The sequence below is a fragment of the Mustela putorius genome, unplaced genomic scaffold (assembly GCF_011764305.1).
Source record: "Mustela putorius furo isolate JIRA1106 unplaced genomic scaffold, ASM1176430v1.1 tig00003834_pilon_pilon_pilon, whole genome shotgun sequence".
In the NCBI taxonomy this organism is placed as follows: Eukaryota; Metazoa; Chordata; class Mammalia; order Carnivora; family Mustelidae; genus Mustela; species Mustela putorius.
Genome location: NW_025421987.1, coordinates 31,079,606 through 31,097,542, shown reverse-complemented (window position 1 = coordinate 31,097,542; position 17,937 = coordinate 31,079,606). Strand labels below are relative to the sequence as shown.

The 17,937-nt window shown below is 35.0% G+C and overlaps 1 pseudogene; it reads right to left on the bottom strand.

The window, feature by feature from the left end:
• Window positions 1-12,150: 12,150 nt before the first annotated feature.
• On the bottom strand, window positions 12,151-12,612 carry LOC101675167 (annotated as a pseudogene).
• Between the last annotated feature and the right edge of the window lie 5,325 nt (window positions 12,613-17,937).

The following is a 17,937-nucleotide window of genomic DNA, read 5'->3' as shown; positions in this document are numbered from 1 at the left end:
TTAATAGAGGTGGAAGAGTGGGGAAGCTGAGAAGAGGTTGGTCAAAGGTATAAACTTTGAGCTTTAAGATGAATAATTTCTGGGGAGTAATGTACAGCACACTGACCAGTTAATAATACCATCTTGTATATTGAAATTTGCTGAGAGTAGATGGAAGTGTTTGTACCACATACCACACAAATGCACATACAACATAAAGGTAACTATGTAAGATGATGAATGTATTAATAAGCTTGATTATTGTAGTCACTACAGAGTATATGTGTATCAAACTATCACATTATACATCTTAAATATATATAATCTTTCTTTGTCAGTTATACCTCAATAAAACTGTAAAACATATTATATAAGATTGTTTTATATATATGAATGTATTCAATCCAAATGTAATGAATATATGTATGCATACATACCTATATACATGTTTGCAAATGGGTAGATATTGAGTGTTTATTTACATGGTCTTATTGATTGTATATCATTTTTATAATCCAGATCTAGATTGTGCCTATGAATGGCAAAGATAAAATTATAAGAAAAAGATAATTTCTTAAATCATTACATTTAAAATGCCAGTATTAATTGTAATTTTGCCCCTATTTGATTGGATAACATCTAGTCAATGTTTTACTTTTACATAAATTTCAAAAACAATAGATTCAAATGTGTCTAGGTTAGTTAAATGATCTAAAATTGAATTGAAGAAAATTATGTGAACCTTTTAAAAATATTTCCAAATATATATACAGTTTATCATGTGTATATATGAACACACAGAGAAAATTGAAAATATATTTATCCTTTAACATGCAAACCTAAATATCATTACATCAGAATGTCTAAATGATGTTTAGAGCACACTAACAAAAACCAGAATACATGTATTACTTCTCAAATATTTCTAAAACTGCACAAAGACATTTTCCATGTCCATCTAAAACGCTACATCCTGATGACTCCTAATAGGGGTAAGTTGGGTTTGGAAAACAGCATTTGTGTCTCTCAACTGGCAGGCACGAAGATGTACAAGAATTCCAACTGCTATTCTGTGTTCTTCATGACTGTCCTCCACTAGTCGTCATGGCAGCAGAACCGTGATGTGCATATGTGCTTCGTCACACAGATTTCTGCAGTGGGGTGAATGAATCTCCTGTGGACACTTGCAGGACAGAGCTTAAAATGACATCTCAAGCAATCACTGGCCCCTGCTGAACCACTAAGAGTGAGTGGATCAGCAGAGGCAAGGATAAGAGAAGGAAATGAAGACCTGAAAGTACACCTCGCGGCAACTGCACCTTCATATTGGTGAAAACCCAGGCTGTTGCTGTTGAGGAACCAGACCGAGAGTCAGAAGGTGTTACTCTAGCCTTCAGGTCTTGAGTTCTTAATTCTTTAGTCACAAAATGGGTTATGTGGATTAGATAACTTCCCTTGAAATTTAGATCTTGAGTACACTTTTTGGGAGCCTACTGGTTGGGATTAGAAAGACAGGATTTGAGCCATCATTCCCTTCTATTGCTACGTACCATGGACCATTTGCAAATGTAAGGGTGACTTAAATAGAAGTCAGAAAATATAGAATAGTCCCCCTTTCTCTGTGATACTCTCCCAGAATATCTTGTTTTCTTGTTCTTTTCTACTCTTTTCTTGTGATGATATGAGATGATCAAATACCTGCTTGATGAGGTCAAGTGAGGCGAGTGTGGAGGTATGCATTGTGGAATAGTCTTGAGACTGCTATTCATCATTTGACAATACATCAGAAGGAAGATTTTCTGGTTCAGGACCACAGTTGACTGCAGATAACTGAAACCATGAAAAGTGAAACTATGGACAAGGGGGACTATTGTATTTACATGTTATACAAAAAAAGGTTCTTTACTGAGATGACTACAATTGTGATTTTCTTAATTATATCCCAACTCTTAGGGTCTTTGATGATATATCCAGGATTTCATACCTATGTTTTAGTTTTGTTCTTTTAATTCATATTTAAATCCACATTTGACAAGCTTAAGTCTTATGACTGAAGTTTTTTCACACCTAATGATTTTCATATTTGGCATATCTGATGATTGCAATGATTATCTCAATTATATTAAGTTTAAGAGAATACCTTTTATCACTAGAACAACACATTCTTTTCTACTGCTTTATATTTGCTTTAAAAATAATGGAGCAATATCAAAGATGGTAAATCCTGAAATGTTGGTTTGTCTGCTGGTACAACATTCTGAATTCTGTGTGTAGAAGACAAAAGAGTGCAAGTAATAACAAAGGAAGGCTTGGAAAGTACAAAAAACAAACTTATAAAGATCTAGTATATAAAAATATGACATAGCCCTGAAATGCTGCGAGTCATATTTTGATAAAACTATTTTCCAGTTTCTTATTTTGCCATTTTATTTTATTTTTAAAGATTTTATTTGTTTGAGAGAGAGAGCATAAGCATGAGCATGAACATGATCAGAGGGAATAAGGCAGAGGGAGAGGAAGAAGCAGGCTCCCCTCTGAGCAGGGAGTCTGTTGTGGGGCTGGATCCCAGGACCTGAGATCTTGACCTGAGTTGAAAGCAGGCACTTAACTGATTAAGGCACCCAGGTGTCCCTTATTTTGCCATTTTTAAAGTAAAATTGATGCACTGTACATTTTTTCACTTGCAAGACTGTTAAAAAGGTCATTGGCTAGTAGAAAATTGAAAACTTTTATTATGTATTTACCTGTTTCCTTTTTTCAAAAGCATATATCAGAATCTTTAAACTACTTTCTCAGGCTATTTTAATGGGTAGAATTTTTTTTTTTTAAAGATTTAATTTATTTATTTGACAGATGGAGATCACAAGTAGTCAGAGAGGCAGGCGGGGTGGGGGGGAAGCAGGCTCCCTACTAAGCAGAGAGCCCAATGCGGGACTCTATCCCAGAACCCTGAGATCATGACCTGAGCCGAAGGCAGAGGCTTTAACCCACTGAGCCACCCAGTCGCCCCAATGGGTAGAAAATTAGATTTACTTTTTAAAAATTATTTATGGTGGCCACTTTCAATTTAGAAACAAAGACAATAAAGGAAGCAAAGGTAAACAATCCAGAAATAATCTTTATTAACATTTTGGTGTATAACTCTCTAATGTTTCTTTTTTATAACTATGCAGTAATTTATTGGGCAAGTATGTGACTAAACAATATTGTCACATTTATGAATTAAGTGACACAATGTATTTATTTACAAAATATTATTGCTGATCCCTTTCAAAAAGAAGTTACTGGGAGTAGAGATCTTTGACTCAAGATTAGGGACTTTTATCTTTATTGATTATATTAAATAATCAATATATGTACTCTTTAGGAAAAATCATCTAACAAAAACCAATTTCTATAACTTCATAATCACATTTCATATATTTCAGAGTTAACAAATTCCTTTGTAATATTTGACCCAAGTGTGGACTATCAAATTTAGACATTTTTTTAGGTACTAAAGATAACAGCAAGTATCTTCTGTAGCTCTCAGTATGGAATTTAAATTAGCTTTACACAGGCAAATGTAAATAGTCATGATTGTAAGAAATAAGGAGACTGCAAGTGATTTCATGAATAAAAAAATGTTTCCCATAATTTTAATACTTAGATGAATTAACATAAAATGAATCAAAATTACACGTGGGAACTTTCTCCTCTTTGAAAATATGTTTTAGTTGAAACCTTAAAAGTGGAAATATTTGGCAAGATACTGTTGTTACTTTATCAATCCAAACCATACTATCAGTTATGTGATGTTTGATAAAGGCATAATTCTATCACCTCTAGTAGGGTAGAATTTTTAAAAGTGGAGCATTTAAGGTTGAAAAGGCACCTGCTATACATCCCTCATGAATCTTTACTGTGAATTCTTTATAATGGATTACTATGAAATGGCTAGAATGAAAGCAGCAATCTGACTTGCTGAGAAGCTCCCTCTTCCCATAGATGTGCTAAACCAGAGAGGAGGGCTGATGTCACATTCAAGTGAGTAATTAAGTACTCCTGAGTGATGACATTTGGTGACTTCAAATGCTGTCTGTGCTTCCATATTTGTATTTTTAAAAGGCAATGTGAACTGTGGCACTCATTATTTACTTTTGCTATGTCCCCTTCTCATTATCAACATGGTGAATATTTTGTGGAGTAAATAAACAAAATCTAATTTGGTAAAATGACAACAACTAGGGATGAAATTTTAGGTGATACTTGGACTAAGTATATGTCAGAATTTAAAATACGGTTGTTTTTAATTATGTGAAGTCAACTGGATCATTGTTTTAGCCTCTTCACAGACTTAAAAGCAGAATAATTTATTTGCTTAGGGAAAAAACTATATATACGTATTTTTAAACCTAAGGGCACCCAAATATTTTAAGAACTTTAAAAACTCTGCATTTAAAATTATTTTGTCATGGGAGGGTTAAAAGCAAAATGGATTTTAAAAAGAAACCACGAAGCTTCATGCTTTTCTAGTTAAATTGATATCTCTCTGTTAAAAGGTATTAGAGCCTATAAATGCTTATGTTGTCTAATCACTTAGAAATATTTCTTTGGTGTCTGGGTGGCTCAGTCAAGTAAGCATCCAACTCTTGATTTCAGCTCAGGAAATGATCTCAGGGTCATAGGATCAAACCTGGTGTCAGGCTCTCCCTCTGCCCCTCCCCCGACTCTAAATAAATAAATAAATAATCATTTTTTTTTTTCCCTAAAGAAATATTTTTCTCTTAGAAAAATGTAGAAGTGTAGGACCCAACAGAACAACAGTTCTTGATTGTTCACTTCACTGGGGAAAAAAAAATAGAATGAAAAACTTTGGAATATATTCCATGATCTTTTTAAAATGCCATAGTTACATTTCTTTCTTTCTTAGGTCATCTTCAGTGTAATTGCAATCCTTGGGCTTACCGGTAGCCCAATGTCTTAGTGAAATTGACATTGTGATGGCAACTCACAGTGATTTAAAAAAAAAAAAAAAGTATCTTTACTCTTTATACACATTTCTAGGAAAACTTTGTAAAATCTTTTTGTTCCTCTTTTTGTGAGTCAGAAGTTGCTAAAAAGCTGTCTTAGACTTCAGCCAACCCAGTTTTAATTGTTTCCTTCTTCCTTTCTCATTTGCCGTACTTCCCTTTCTTTTTTGCAACCAGTTTGGCTCTTTCTAATGCAATTTCCTAAATCCAAATCCATGTTTAGTGTTCCCTCCCTTCAGGCCACTCTTTATGATAAGGCTTGAGTGTTTAGGTACACACACACATATGGAGGAAGGGTTGCTCCTTGTCAATCAGGCAAAAACAAAAATTTTCCTTAGCAGATATTAGAGGGAACAAGAATCTAACTACTCATGTCTGAATTATTTTCTTCATTTCAAAGAATAAATTGGTAGGCATTTTTCAAAGAAATATAGGGAGGTAGATACCTGATATTTTGATATGGCCTATTTTCTCACAATTATTTTTTCTTCCTTTTTAAACGTCTAGATTATTTAACTGGGTTTGAAATCAAACTATAAACTTCTATCCTGATAAAAACAATGCCAAATGAACTGTGTAACAGATGCCTCTGCTTAGCAATGATAGATATTCAAAAATATTTTGTTGAATAAAGGAAAAAGTAAATAAACAGCATTCCCTCTCCATTTTTGAGATTAACTTCAGTTCTCAACCTATTTCCTAATTCTCCACATACCTGGCCTTTTACGCTTTTCACTTTTAGAGATCAGGCCAAGGTAATTAAGAATGATTGCTTGCATACATTTTCAATAATTAAAACAAGTGTATTCAATCCGATGCTACTGAATCAAATACCAGTACAAATATGTCTAACCATATGAGTGCTACTTTGCATCTGGCCTTTTAAATCACGCCTGTCCATTTATGCACCATGTCTAAATTTACTTTTAAGTGAAAGCTAGGGATGGATCCTAGCCTTTTGTTTAAAAATCTCCAAGCTTCACCATTGCCTCCTATCTCCTAGTGATTAAAATATCTCACTAATTACAGAGATTCAGTTCTATGAAAGTTAATCCTGGATCTTTTTTTCACAGATTTGTTGACTACAAGAAACTCTCCCTGGCACTTTAAACTCTAGATTTTTCAAAATAACCCTTGGATTTACTTAATGATTTGAACTTGAGGTCTTCTGCTATCTATACTTGTGTCCCATTCCAATGGCAAATAAGTTCAAGTTTACCCCTTGCCTAATTTTCAAAAGGCTAGAGTTTATATAGGTAGGACTAGAGTAAGAAGATACAGGGAAATACACTCTGTATCCCTAGAAATAATAAAGTTTGGCTGAATGGTTAAAATTCACTCCAGATCTCATTCAAGTTGGAGTGCCCTCACCAAGGCAAATTGAGTTGAGTATACATAGCTTTGTATTGGCATAATTGCTAACACTGGTGATGTAGTTTCAGCATGGAGATAAATCCATGTTGAGGAAAGAGGTAGTAATACAATTTTCCATTCTTCTATGCCAGCATAACAAACATAGGATTAAATGTTTAACCAGAAAGCAAATTGAGGACTGTTACACAGAGCAGGATTATTTAATAGTGTATGATATAGAAACTATCACAGTAATAATTTATGTTCACTGAGGAGGACTAAGTACTGTTACTTGCCTATTACCTTTAATTTTCCAACCAAAACACCAGGGAATTTTTTAAGTCCCCCTATTACCACCACTTATGCCACAGCAGGCAATGTTTTGCAGCCATTTTCAAGAAAAGAGACAGACAACATGTATTTTCCAGTGCTACACTAAAAAGCATACTTCCCTAAGATTCTACATTCCCTGTTTTGTACAGTTAAGTGTTAGAACAGACAACCACCAGGTTATGAGAATTCAGTTAATAAAGCCTCTATGTTTAAAACATAAACACATAAGGCATAGATTCCCGAGAATTTACTATGATTTCTATTGAGTTTCAAGTGTCTGTGTTCACCAGTCAGTGGCTACGTTTGTGTCCCCAAATATAAAAGGTTCTTTGCCATTTTCCGCATGGTTGAAAGAATATAGACTTTTTTCAGGGTTCCCCACCACACATGACCTAAGTTAGTAATTTTAGGAATCCTAAGTGCCCAGAGTTCTGTTCTGATTGTTACTGGTTTCTGTTGAGTGAAGATACTCAGGCCAGTCCTCTCTAACATTTCCACAACAGTGCTCGCTCAGCTAGAAGGTTGCTGTCATCAACACTGCCAGTATTGCCACCTACTTTTTCTCCTTGTGCGTATGAGTATAATTTGACATAAATGATGCCCAGGGCCAGTGCTATCAGTAACAGATTGTTGTGCTTCAATCACAGATCTTTGTACTCAAGTTGTTCACAGGTGGGAAGCAGAACTTTCCTTCTTTGTTAGACTTCCTCAAGGGTTTGCACAGATTACTTCAGCCTTAATGTGCCAGTGACCAGGGACGGTTTTTTTCAAGGCACTTTCACAGTTAGTCAGGTGTGGACTCTGCAGTCTCACTTTTTCGGGGGTGCAGCTTCAAGCCACACTGTTCCTGTCTTTATGAGTCCAAACCCAAGTGGTGGCAGAGTATAAATCTGCTGCGTGCTTTGAGAACTAGTGCTGGTAGAGTTTAAATTCTGCCACCTGTCCCTGTCATTGTCACTAGATGTCACCTGTGGTTATGAAAGCCTGTCTTGATCATAAGGCTCTCATGAAGGGAGAGGAAGGTTTTGGCAAAGCAAATTTTTATGAGTGTTCCAAATGTCAAAGATGCAGCTCTTTCAACAACTCTTAGAACAAAATAGTGCCACTACTTTACCCAAGAGTAAGGGACCTTGATGCCAGAGCAGGACTACATTAATGTTTAATCCAAGACTTTGGCACTGAAATGTGTTCTCAGGCCTTGTCGGTGTTCTCCGCAGCCCGCCTCGCTGTACCTCGCCTTATAGCAAGTTTTCTCTCCGTATACTCCAGTCTAGTAAGCATATACGTGTATGTCTGAACATCGTTGTGGAAAGCCTTCCATCACTATCTCCTCTGCCTACCATTTTAGGAAGCATCTCATTCCTTATTTGAATAAATCAATTCATTTATTCAAGAAACATGTATTCATTGTTCACCATACACAGGCAGTGATGTAGGCATAGAGAATACAGAGTTAAACAGTGAGACGCCAAAATTTGTGAACTTGTATCTCTTTCTCTGCAGTGATGATAGAATAAATGAGTAAAAAATGACATGTCTGATGGTAGTAAGTGCTAAAGAGGTAACTAAGACAGGACGTGGATTATAAGCCTTCTTAGGAGTGAAGAAGATTTTTAGTTTTACATGCAGTTTTCGGGGATCTCCTACACATGAAGGGCACATTTGAGTCAGCATAGAAGGAAAATGAGGAAGTGAGACAAGATGTCTGAAAGATCATTCCAGAAAGAGTGTGCAAAAAAGTATAGTTCCTGAGGAGGGGGGTGTCCTGGTGGCTAAGGGAGGAATAGATCATAGGACTACAATATTAGCTAGGTAGAATAGCAACCTTAATGTTCCTTCTCCAGCCTAGTCAAGACTCTAACTTATAATGGAAGGAAATAGTTGACATGATCAACCTATTGCAGATTAACATGGTACACAGATGGGGATCAGCAGACCATGAAGAACCAAGATAAAGAAAAGATGCTGAGACCGCAAGGTAAAATAATGTGCCTTGCCATATCTAGCTAAAGATATAATTCCTTAATGAGGAGTGATTACAGATAATGTAGGACCAACATGTATTTACATTGGAAAGCATTGGCCCAAGCTTTCTGCTTAGTAAGCAGTGTATACAGTATATAGACTAACAGTCTTAGAAGAATTAAATCATTTCAATTGATTTAGTGTTTTATTTACAAGTTTTATCAAAGACAGGAACTTTTAGCCATGAAAATCCAATTATAGTTACATTCAAACTCTGCTGCTTTTAATAAATAACTAGAGCAGAATTAAACCTGGAAATATTAATAGATGCTATTTTAAAGAATGCATTATATTTTTATATGCCCAATTTAGCGCAACTCTGCTGATGTGGGGCCACATTCATTCATTTAACAAATATGTCACAATAACCTATTATGTGTAAGACTCTGTTCTAGGTGCTAGGGATATAACACTGATCCAAACTAAGTCCTTACCTCATATGCTAGTAGACAAAGCAAAATGCATGTCAGATACTAAATACTACAAAGAAAAAGCCAGTAAGTGGATAGAGAATTTCAATGGGAATTGAATTCAATGGGAATTGAAAACTGAATTCAATGGGAATTGAAAAAAAAAGGTGTATTGATGAGAATGTGCTGCAGTAACAGATTAACCTTCAAAGCTTAGTGGCTTTAAAAACATAGGTTTCCCAAACCATAAGGGACTGCTAATCCTAGAAAACAAATTGAGGGCTCCTGAGGGTAGAGGGGAGGGTTAGGGTGGCTAGACGATAGACCTTGGGGAGGGTATGTGCTATGGTGAGTGCTGTGAATTGTGTAAGACTGATGATTCACAGACCTGTACCCCTGAAACATATAATACATTATATGTCAATAAAAAATAAAAAAAAAATTAAAAAAAGAAAAAAAAAAACATAGGTTTCCTCTTTTGGCAGCTCTGATGCTAGAAAGGTGAGACTCTGGCCGGGCTGAGGATGTTGGCTCTTACTGTTCCCCTCCCCTTTTACTTTTCCCTGAAGTCCCTCAATAAAATGGTTTAATCAACAAACAAACAAACAAAAATAATGTAGGGTTCCTGGTCATCTTCTATGTATGTTGTAGGTTGACAGCAGCCTCTACTTACTGAAATCTTTCAGTGATCCAGATTGAAGAATTAGGCACTATCTTGCGTGTTGCTGGTCATTGGGCTAAAGAAAAAAAGATAGTTCTAGAGGAACTTGAAGGAGAAAGAAGTGTGGTCTTTCTCTCTTCCCCTATAACTCATTACCAGAGCTAATTTCATGGCCCACCCTGCCACGGGATAGCCAGGAAGTAAGCGGACTGAGGTATCTTTGTTAAATAGCTTTAATGACCACCAAAAAGGGATGTGAGTCAAAGAACTTTCTGAGAAAGTAACATTTGAACTGAGACCTGAAGGAAATGAGGGAGTGAGAACAGGGAAGAGAACCCTAGCCCATTTGGTTTGTTCAAAAAGGAGTTAAGACTTCATAAAAATAAATAAATAAACAAATAGAATATACAACCAATAAAATATAGGAAAGTAAAAAAGAAAGTTGTAGATTGGGAGCAAGTAATTGTAAATTATGTTTTAGTAAAGGACACATGTCAAACTTAAAAGACATATGTTAATAATAAGACAATCCAATTTTTTTTTTTTTTAAATGGGCAACATATTTGAGACACTTAAAGAAGATACAGGAATGTTAGTGAACACATAAAAAAGGCTTTAAAGATTGTCATTAGGAAACTTCACATTCAACATTTAACATTCTTATTCAATGAGACCCCTTACATACTTAAGAATTATGACTGACAATACCTGGTATTGTTAAGCTACGGAAAATCTAGAAACTGTTGCTTGTAGAAAAAAAATGATACAGTTATTTTGGAAAACTGTCAGTTTCTTAAAAATTAAATGTAAGCTTGTCATCTGACACAATAATCATATTCTTAGTGATCTACAAAGAAAAGCAAAAGCGTATGTCCACACAAACACTTGGACATTAGCATTCACAGCAACACTATTCAAAAGAGTCAAAATAGAGAAAAGTCAAATGTCCATGAAATGATTAATAGAAGCACAAAATATAGCATAGCTATAAAATGGATACTAGTCAGCAATAAAAAGAAATAAACTACTGATATATGCTGTAATATAGAAGTCTCAGAAACATTATACTAAAAGAAAGAAACCAGAGGCAAAGGTAATATATTGTATGACTTTATATTTAATTACCAGAAAAGGCAAGGAATATACATATAGAAAGCATATCAGTAGTCTCTTAGAACTTGGGTGTGAATAAGAATGAACTGCAAATGGGTACAAGATACCTTTTTTTGGATTAACAAATTATGTTAAGACTAGACTGCACTGCTAATTGCACAAAGGTGTAAACATACTAAGACTTATCAAAAAGTACACTTAATATTGGTGGATTTGGGGGTGTGTAATGTATGCTTCAATAAAGCAGGTAAAAAAAAAATAAAAGGAAAGAAGATAAACAGAGAGGGGGACGATGGGGCTTTTATAAAACAAAGAAGGAAAAGAGCCATGCGGGAACAATCAGCGATGGAGCCAGTGGCCTTATCACGTAATCACTTGAAGCCTTGGGATCAGAGTTTAGACATTTTTATGTTTATTGAGTCAATGGATGCTTTGAGTATTAGAGAGACTGGAATTAATTTATGTTTTTAGAGGATGTTCTATGTTGACTTATTGTATGATGCTTTTACAGTGGTCAGGCAAGAAATTATGGAAGCAAGAGTGGTGCAGACAGGTGGTAAAAAAGTGGTCTGTTTGGAGATATGTTTGAAAGTAGAACTTCCTAGTTAATGGACGTGTTTGGACCACTAGAGTTTTGACATTTTTATTGGCAAGTACCATGAATAAATAACATCCTTATCCCATTCCTACTTATCAGCCCAAGGCTGAACACAATTCTAAATCAATACACAAGTCTCAACCTTAGGAATTATGGTTAAAAGAAGGAGCCATGGATAGGATGCAGCTCGGGGGAGTTTAATGCATACACATTGTAATTGTCAAAAGCAATAATTTTGTGTCTTTCAGGTGGCTATATAAAGCTGTATTGAAATGGTCATGTCAAGTTTCTTCACTCTTAAAATGTTGTATTCTTATTTGGGATTGCAAAATATTACCCCATTGATTCATAATAGCCATTCTAAATAGTTGACAAGAAATAAGCAAATGGACCACAATTTTTATAAAATGATGTGTAATTTGGGTTAATTGTTCAGTACTCAATTTAGTATGCATTACAGAAATTTGAGTAAAATTTTTCCTCTCAAATTTGAAGTATGATTTTCTATTACAATAAGGCACTTTATTTATTTATTTATTTATTTATTAAAGTGCTTTTTTTTAAATGAAACAAATCCAAAAGATGTACAGTCAGGCTCAAGTTGTGCAGTTCACAGCATGGAGAAAACAAAAACAAACAAAACGACAGTGTTCAAGAGAATCGGAGCTAACCCAGGACGAGGCTGGACTTGCCGCCAGGGGAATTTCTTCGGGACGGCACTAGGGCCGGAGCCACTGGGCTGGGCACAGGGGCAGCAGGCACAGGCTTCTCACTCTGCCCCAGGCTGGCCTGCAAGTCTGTGTCCATGTTTTCATGAATGTCGCCTTCTCCCTTCAGATCTAAGAAGTCTCCAGCATATGCTTCAGAAGAGTTCCTTCTCTGGGGTCCAGATGACTCAGAGTCCTATTTGCCACCACTAGACTTGGCACCTGCCGACTTGGCCCATGAAGGAGGATTTTCCTCAGGTGTCCCAAAGATGCTCGATGCCCCTTTGTTCCTCCTCACAGGCTGTTCTTTTGGTTCATCAAAACCTAATGAAAAATTGGATCCACCGCCTGGAGGCCGCAATACCCGGGAGCCGTTCCTGCTGTTGGGATTGACTCCCTTGAAGGGGGTGGTGGTGGTCATGGTGGCGAGGAGTGAGGTAGGCTGGAGCGGGAGCAGAGCGCTGAAAGGGTCGGGTCGGAGGAGCACAGAATTGCTCCCCACCCCACCACCCGTGACCGCTGCAGGAGCTTCCGCCAAGGCACTTTATTTTTGAGGAATAATTCCAGAGTAATTTTAAGTAATTAAAATATTGAAAAGTAATTTTGAAAATTATATGAAGGAATTAGCTGTAGCAATTTTTCTTTGTTTTTTATAGGTTGAACTTATGAAACGAAACATAAAAATCTTTAAATTTTGAGAGAATGATTTAAGAAGAAACGTATTGCAAAATGTGCTTCAAGTATTTTCACATTAGAGTTTTGGTAATTTCTTTTATTCACGAAATTGAAGTAAAAGAAAAGTCTGTATTATTACCAATTACTGCAAGCAAGAAAATTGAAAAGTTTTTTTCTAAGAAGTTAAATTATAAACTCAACATCTAAATGTTCAACTATTGGTTTTTCTTTATATAGTGAATGCTAGGTGACATTGTATTAAGCTAATAGGAAAAAGCACGAGAGGTTTATTTGGCCAGAATGGGAAGATGTGTATGTCAGTACTTTTCTTTCCATAACTGGTCAGGACTACGCCGCTGGTCACAAGCAATAATTTGATTCTTTGTCTAAAAAAGAAGGAAATGAGTTTGGTGAACAGTCAGCAATCTCTACCTCAACCATGAAGAAGGTGTATTTACTTTCAGATATCTAGAGAAAGAATCCTCATTTAAAAATTACTCTACTTAATACTTACGTAATGTCCAGATCAGGATGAGATTCTTTCATCCTACTATTTTTTCCTGGTTTTTTTTTGATAATAACTTTATTGAGGCATAATTCATATGCCATAAAATTCATCCTTTTAAAATATGTATTTCAGTGTTTTTTAATGGAATTAACAATGTTGTGCATCCAACACCACTATCTAATTCTAGAACGATTTTGGAATCCCCAAAAGAGATTCTATACCCATTAGCAGTCATCCTCCCTAGGCCCTGCTTCCAGCTGCTAGAAACCACTAATTTACTCTCTGTCTCTATGGAATTCCCTATCCAGGATATTTCAGATAAAAGGAATCCTATTATATATAGGTATATATATTATATACCTTTTTTTGCAAGGCTTCATACACTTCATATATTTTCAAGTTTGATCCATGCTGTAGCATGTATGAGTACTTCATTTATATTTTATGGCTGAATAAAACAATGGATTGTATGGATATTTTGCATTTTGTGTATACATTCATCAGTTTATGAACACTTATTCCCACTATTTTGACTATAATGAAAAACATTTGTACATAAATTTTCTGGTGGACATATGTTTTCAATTCTTCTGGGTACAAATCTAAGAGTGGAGCTACTAGATCATATGGTAACTCCATAGTTAACATTTTCAAGAACGTCTAAAATGTTTTCCAAGACTGCTACAATATTATGCATTCTCACCATCGATGTATGAGGATTCCAATTTCTCCATATGGTCATCAACACTTGTTATTGTTCCTTTTTATGGTGATAGGCATTCCGGAGGTGTAAAGTGGTATCTCAATTTAGAAGGTATTGTCATCTTAACAATAGTAATTCTTCCTGCCCCTGAAAATGGGAAGTCTTTCCATTGATTTTGGTCCACTTTCAATTCTTTCAACAGTGTTTTATAGTTTTCATATAGCTTTATATTTCTTCTGTTAAATTTATTCCTAAGAATTTTAATCTTTTTGGTGCTACTGTAATTGGAACTATTCTGTTAATTTTGTTTCCAGATTATTCTTTGCTCAAATATGGAAATACAATTGATATCTATGTGATCTTGTATTCTTCAGCTTTGCCGATTTCATTATCATTTCTAGTTGTGTCTGTGTGCTTTAGGATTTTCTATATAAAAGATTATATCATTTGCAAGTAGAAATCACTTTATTTTTACTTTTCCAAACTGAATGCCTTTATTTCTTTTTCTTGCATAATTTCCTTGGCTAGGACCATCAGCACAATGTCTAATAGAAGTGGTGAGAGCAGGTATCTTTGTCTTGATCCTAATGTTAGGGTAAAGTATTCAGTCATTCTCCATTTATATGATGTTAGCTGTGGGTTTTCCATAATGATCTATATCATGTTGAAGAAATTTCCCTTTATTTCTAGTTTGTTGAATTTTTTTCCTGTTCTTACGTTTTCTTTGTTTTGATTTAAGACAACAGGAAAGTTAGGTGTAAGGCACAGTCTGCTGAGCTCCAAAAGAAAGTTAAACTTTCGGTTCACTTATTAAAAGAATATACATTTTAATATGCAGTACTTTGTTTGCTGCATGGATGAGTCAACATTCCTATGGCAACACGTACTTTTTCAGTTAGTCTGCCAATTTATGTGCTTAATGCACAATGTCACAGCATGCTAAGTATTGTGCTTTTTAAACAATGTATTACAGAACTTAAGAATTATTAACTAATGTTCATCTAGAAAAATTGCATGCCATGGGAAAGGTATAATTTAGCCTTTAATTCTAGAATGAAAATCATTAAACTTTGCTTACTAGACAATAAAAAAATATAAGAGGTAAGATCAAAATTAAAATCAGACCCTTAGTTGACATCACACACAAATTTTTAAATAGTAGTTAAAAGAGATTCTACTCATCTTATGTTCTGTTTATCAGTGAGAAATAGTTTTACATTGTTTATTAAGACAAGGGAATCTACTATTTCTCTAAGGGCCTATATATATAGTTTTCTGTAAAGAATAACTTTAGAGTATCAAATAAGACATGCTTGTACTTTATTAGTATATTAACAATTTATTAGTATTTATATTAGTATTTAACAATTTAATAATACTGTATAAATATATAACACTACATCATTATACCTATAAATCTATAGAATCAAAATATTTCACCTAAACTATTACTACTGGTTCTTACAGAATGGATGCCTGATCTATGATTATAGAAGTTGGGGATACCAAAATCTTTATCAGATTTGTCATTAGAAAAACATCTACTATAAAACGTCTACCATATTTTAGATAAATAATTAGCTTATATAGTATCACTCCATTAAAATATGTATGTAAGAAATAACTTTTTTAGGACTGTATTTTTAAATTTTATTTTATGGTAAGTAGTAGGAGAAATAATTCTTTAAAAAAAGATACACCTTGAAAGTGCCTTAGTTTCATTTCTTAGCTTGAGATATAATTTTGTATATTCATTCTTAGTGACAAAAATCATTAGTCAGAGTTCATTTTGTTATAAGTGATAAAATCTAAATGTCTCTATCCAAAACAAAGTGAATTTTTGGTTTATATATTTGGGAAGCTTCAGCCATGATGTTGGCTTTGGCACAGCTATAGTAGAGGTTCAAATCACGGACTTTGTCATTCAGTAAGTGAAGTTTGTCTTTTAATTCATATATAGCTTTATTTCTTTGCCGACATTCTTAGGTAGTCCCTCACCAAATGTTAGTCGCAGAGAAATATGATTTTTTCAACTCTTGATCCTGGTAGGAAAAAAAAGGTTTTTTTCTGTACAGTTGCCTCAGTTTGGGTTATTTAACAGTCTCTTAATCAAAGGATATAGTTGGGAAGTTGGAGAAATTTAATTAACCAGGCTTAGACCACATAGTTTCCATAGTTTCTAAAAATATGTCCAGTCTTGACCAAAAGGTGACCAAGAATATGCAGGAAGTGTTCTATAGTAGAAAACAAAGAAAGAAAGAGAGAAAGGAAACAATCATTATTCTGTGGAAAGAAAACAATTATTGCAATATTTCTGTTGTTTTTCAAAGTCTTCAGATTCTGAGGATGGAAAGCCATCTAATTCATATAACTGTTTTTACTGAGTCACCTAGAAAATTGAACCAAATAATAAAAAATTATCAAGTGCCACTTTCAGGAATGACAGACTAAATGTTCTAGAACACTTTTCTCTGTAGAAAATTACTAACGACCTAGACATAGTGCAAAAATTAACTATCTGAAACTCCCAAGGAGTGGAGTGAAGTAGTTGGACTCTGGTAGGGAGTTCACAGAGGCATGGAAGAATAAGCAGAGATCTTTGCAAGCAAGCAACAAAATCTGTTGCCAGCCATCCTGCACAATAATGAATTCTAAAGGAAGCTCTTCAGAATGAAGGGAAAATAGTTCCTCAAGAAAGAATGAAGAACATTAGAAATGGAAAATATCTGGATAGAGGCTAAATTCATGGACATAAGACCAAATGAAGTTTTATAGCTCAGAAGGAGGCCCGATGCTTGTCAATAAATACTCTGTAGTCACCTTCTTGAATTTTCTAATAATTTTAACTTTGAATTTTTCTTTTGTCTGTGATGTCTGAAGGATAATGAAGCATGTGAAGCAACTGGGAGCTTGAAGCCTCAGCTCCCACATGGTCCCATTTCCAACACTGCTATAAGATGGGTTCTCAGTTGTCTACCCACACCACCCAGAAATCACTGATTTCTGTCTTTAGCACAGCCTTGGCTCCAGGTGTAAAAAGGTTTAGGATCAGGTGCATGTGACCTGCACACTGAGTTGAGTGGGAGATGGTCTGCAGTCTGTGAAGGTTTCCACTCACCTTGTGAATATTCTTGAGATAGGGAGAGCTCACATTAAATAGTAAATAAAAACCACCACAACAAGTTAGGAGACAGAGATTATGGTAAAAGGAAAAGATTTTTTCCTGTATTTTTAAAATAGCTCCACATTTTCATTTTATCTTGGTGTTACCAATTATGTAGTTGGCCCTGAACTGAGTAAATACAAAAGTACTTATATTTGCTTTTTAATCTTAATTTATGAAACATATAATTATTGAAAAACTAAAAATATAACATTGTCTTATGAGTTTCTGACATGCAAAACCATGTACAAAAAAGACTTAGTGGAAAAATCTGAAAAGAGTCTAGGCTGTTGCTTTGTCCATTTGGGTATGTGAATAATGGAGGGTAGATGTGGTGAGGAGTACACACTGGGAGAATTGAAATGAGGGCTGTCGGGTAAGTTCTCTCTTCTATAACTTTTGAACTAGAGATTATTGCTATCTTCACAGCATCCACAAGAGTGAGGATGGTGCTGGTGGACTTCCTGAAAAACCTTGCCATATTTCAGGCTAGAGAATGAGAAAAGTAGAGCCAGGAAACCATGTAGGAATTCCAGAAGAGAAGAGAACTAGAGAAAGGAATCCCCAAATCTGCCTATCCATATCTCTAACTGACCCACAAAACATGCATGTAGAGAACAGACTAAAAGAAACCTAATTAAAGAAAAACTATCAGAACAAAACCCAGGGCTGTTGCATACTAAACGAAGTATTTCAG